This window comes from Lactuca virosa, chromosome 2 (assembly GCF_052849685.1).
Source record: "Lactuca virosa cultivar CGN04683 chromosome 2, Lactuca_virosa_CGN04683_v6, whole genome shotgun sequence".
NCBI classification, from domain to species: Eukaryota; Viridiplantae; Streptophyta; class Magnoliopsida; order Asterales; family Asteraceae; genus Lactuca; species Lactuca virosa.
In genome coordinates this window covers 176666289-176670969 of record NC_136427.1, presented here as the reverse complement: position 1 = coordinate 176670969, position 4681 = coordinate 176666289, and positions in this window count along the sequence as shown.

Here is a 4681-nt window from a genome sequence, read left to right as displayed (position 1 = left end):
ATTCCAAAAGTTAATTCTACTTTATAGCCCTAAAAGGCAAGTTTTGTTCCTTTTTTACAAAAGTTATTTGCAAATCTACTTGGTCAATGTAAAATTATTCAAATTTATCTTTAATTTTCTATTAAATTTAGAAAACAAATGATCATATAATAATAACACAGATGGATGCTTCAGACGTGAGCACATATAAATTCGTCAAGTAAAAAAACAAATGTCTTGTGCGAAAAATATATAACTATGTAAATAAAACAAGAAAAGGTAAATAAACTTGTAACAATATCAAGTAAAAAAATAGTTTTAAATATGAATAGCACGTTTAAAAAGAAGAATAGTAGCAACTTTTTTTTTTTTTTTTTTTGGAAACGGAAATAATCCATTCAACGTATATATGACCTCCGTATGTCATATCTCAGTATCATTTAGGGTTTTAAGAATGATGAAAGTAAAACACTAGTCTAATCATAATCATCACTAAATTTAATATCATTGATTACAAGAAAAATTAATGAATGATTTTCCCCAACTAACAATTAAGTAGAGGGAAAACATATTATCTCTTTATTACCCTTTATTCCATGTGTTTTAAACACGTGGTGCTCTCTTAGTCTCTAGAAGGATTTTTTTATCTATCTTTTTTTTTTTTTTTTTTTTTTTTTTTTTTTTTTTTTTTTTTACTTACTTTTGGAATATAAGTATAAGTGAATGAATATACGTTATTAAAATTTAAAACAATTAAATCATTATGATTAACCATAAAATAATAATATATCATTATATTGAATTAAAATATTAACATAGAATACTTTTATTATCTTCAACTATAAAATAAGAAAGATATTTATTAACAAATTAAAAGATAGAAAAGTCATATGATTCAATATTTTAAAAATTATATAAATAAATTAACCAACGGAAAACCGGCAAATGGCGTGTTCGGCAAAATGAGCTGGTAGTGGGTAGCTTGTAGCGGGTAGCTTGTAACGTTTTGGTAAACGCTACATGAAGTAGCATTTGGATTTGGAGCGTTTTGTTTAAACTAAACGTTAGAAGCTTATAGTGTCAAACAAAGTTTTCTGTTTAAAACGGAGCGTTCTGTTAAACGCTAGAAGCTAGAAGCTCTGAAACGCTCTGAAACGCTTCGTGCCGAACACGCCCAAAGTATAACAAGAAACAGGAAAAAATATAAAGCCAAAGTAACAAAACACTATGTCAACATCCATATATATAAAACTGGTTATGAGACTAATATATTATACGAGTTTACTTAAAAATATATATGAAAATATAAACATTTACGAGTTTGAATTTATAAGAAAATAAAAAATATATATTAAATTATTGAAATTGAAATACTAATTTCTCTTTTAAATTTATACAAATAATTTAAATAAAAAAAAATTGGGCTTTATTTTAGGAATTTTAAAATTAAAGGAAAGTTGCATTAATAAAATTTATATACATTTATTATTACATTAATTGCAATTATTACATTTAAATACTATATTAAATTTAGTAAAATAGAAAAAAAAAAGGCATGTGGAAAAAATTTAATTTAAAATAACCACAAATGACATGTGAAAAAATGAATGAGAGTGTGACATGTGGTTAAACATTAGGAAAGATAATACCACAACAAAAAAAGATGAAGACATGGCAAATTAGAGCACCATCATTTCCAGAACCAAATTTATTTCAACAACAACAAAGCACTTTATGAAACATTGAGCAAACCAAATAGGAGAGTGATCATGACAATGAACTTTAACAAACAACAATAATAATATAATATACATCCCTCCACAACCTCTTAATACAATAGCCACAGTACACTTCCTATAAGTAATTAAACCTTGCAACTTGATGATGAATAGACATTATCAATTGTGAGAAGTGCAAGAATAATAGTACACTTTGTTGATTAGCACCAATGTGACAATGGACTTTATATGTATTTCAATCCTCCAAAGTCGTTAATACCAAAGCCAAATAATGTAATGTATCTTAAAACCGAAAACCATCAGATTAAGTGGGAAAGATGCAACAACCACCCCACCAGAACCCAAATAAATCAAATGACACATATACGAACATAAGTTACATAACAACAATACTAAAATCAAGCCAAGCCCAGCAAGATAAGAGTTTGGAAATCACTACCTCTTTAGCAATTAGCACCGTGAATAAACGACATACGAACGCCAATAATATTTTAATTCACAAATTAAACTTTGATAAAAAATGATAGGGTGTTGAGAGAACACATAAGAACATACACACACACACCAAAGAACCCCTAACCCATTTTTTAAAACACGAAAAGAAAATCTGATTAGAAAGAAATACTTAATCTCACAAAAAAGAAAAGATGTTGAAGTCAAATGTAACACAAATAATGTAACATCCCAAAAATCTAAATAAAAATTTCATTTTTAATTCAATCCAAATACCATAAAATCATATATCAACCACTCAAAAGTATGTCATAATGAACTAGTTATTAGAGTAAAATTCCCAAAATCATAAATGTGCGGAAAAACATGGGTGGATGCGCTGCGATCAAACCGGGTCCTTCGATTTCGAAACGGAAGTACCCGAAAACATAAACATAACTCTCAGCACATAGCTTAGTGAGTTCCCTCAAAATACCCCATACCATACATATGAACAGGCCCTACCCAAACTGTATATGGGCCCCACCCACAGCATAACGAGCCCCACCCACAGCAAAACGAACCATATCCACAATATATATATATATATATATATATATATATATATATATATACACACACACACACACACACAAACACACTCACAAACATACACATGCAAGAGTCACAAAGACAACAAGCACACACATACATATTAACAAGTATCACAAAGACCAATACCATCCTACAAACCTGATCCAGTGAGTCGACATTGGTGCCTTCAACCCACGAGTATAGTAAAGAGTCTCACCTTAAAATGAAGATAGAAAAAACGCCGTCCCGAACTGTTTTTACCACGACTCCTCACACTGAACATTCCACTTAACCCTAGTAAATATTTGGGGTATTAATCCATAAAAGGTCTAGACTTCCATCCAACATGGTAAGGGGTAAAAGACCATTTTACCCTTTCCTTAGTGGGCCCTTCAACCCATGACCTAAGCCCAAAAGACATAAGGCCGAACAAGACCTAAATGACCTAAAGCCCAATAATGGACCGAAAAGGCATAAGGCCCAATAATGGCTAAAACCCAAAAGTGTTCTTGGTGAGTATGCTAGGCGTACCACCAATACGCCTGACGTACTAAACAGGTACATATGGTCTTGGTCTATCCGCCAACACGACTCCATCAGTCATTCACTCCCAATGTTAGGGTAGAAAGTCACTCTTGGATGTCATTTGTGCTTAACCTCTTGTATTGTGTAATGATTTGTCTTTCCTATAAATAGGAAAGACAAGCAATCAACTCAACGAAACAACTCACAAACGATCATCATGTCCTCTTTACCCCAATGGTGGCTATAAACCGAACTGAGTTCTCACATTACATTTGGCCCAAACCCACCATACGATTTTCCTAAGTATTACAAAAGTCGAGGCCCACTCACAACCCTTCACCCAAACCTACGATGATCTAAATCATCCTAGATAATGTCATGAGCCAAATCATAGACTTCCATCACTGTTACAACTGCCTACCACCTAGTGAATGTTGCGGATGCTCCAAAGCCTTACATCACTTCCACAACTGCATACTAACCGAAAGCACTGCGAGTCAAAACCTCTTCCTAGTGGACTCTATTAGGTGTTCGGGTCATGCTTCAGACCCGAAAGCCTTCATCAGCCAAGAACAGGCAAAGAGGTCCTAACATAACCCTAGACCCGAACCAAGCCATGAATCCATATCATTTGCTACAATGTTCACCACTGACCAAAGAACACTATTCCTTGCTTAACCATGAACCCTATTGCAACCAGAACTGGCTCTCTAGTTGTCTTAGGACGATACCATGTTGACCAGCCTTCCTACTTAATCCTTAATCAAACAATGTCTTATCCACACCACCCGATTAGCCGCTCAAGGCCTCGCCGACTAAACGGTAGTCTACTCCACACTCACAATCCTGACCTCTCTTGGATTCTTCCCAACCTCAAGTAACCCTAGCGCTCCCTCTAGATATACCAATCCAAATCCTTGGCATAGGTATAAATTTTAAAATGGATCGCACTTGGAACTATCCTGAGCGGTCCCAAGTGACCATCCCCCACTTGGATTCATGTATATTTTGATACCCTCACAATCACTGGATTACCGAGCCATCCCAAGATCTCTCTACCCAACCACCACCATGCTGAGCTCACTAGACTAAGATCCCATGATCAAACGATATCAGGTGCCCACACCCCAAACCAGATGAAGCACTTTAGTACTCTCGACAACGATTTCCATATCCAAAGTACCTTCCTTGATACAATTCCCTATCCTTTTATAATCCCAACTGATCACAAGGAACCTAAAAGACCCATAATTTGAAACAGATAGATACTCACTTCATTGATCTACTTACTACCGAATCCAACCTGAGTCTGATATAGAAAATAACTCCATAATCCAGCAATTTAGGGCAAACGCACTCAAAATCCATGATATACCATAAACAGTACTTGACGATAGGTTGTCACATCCACT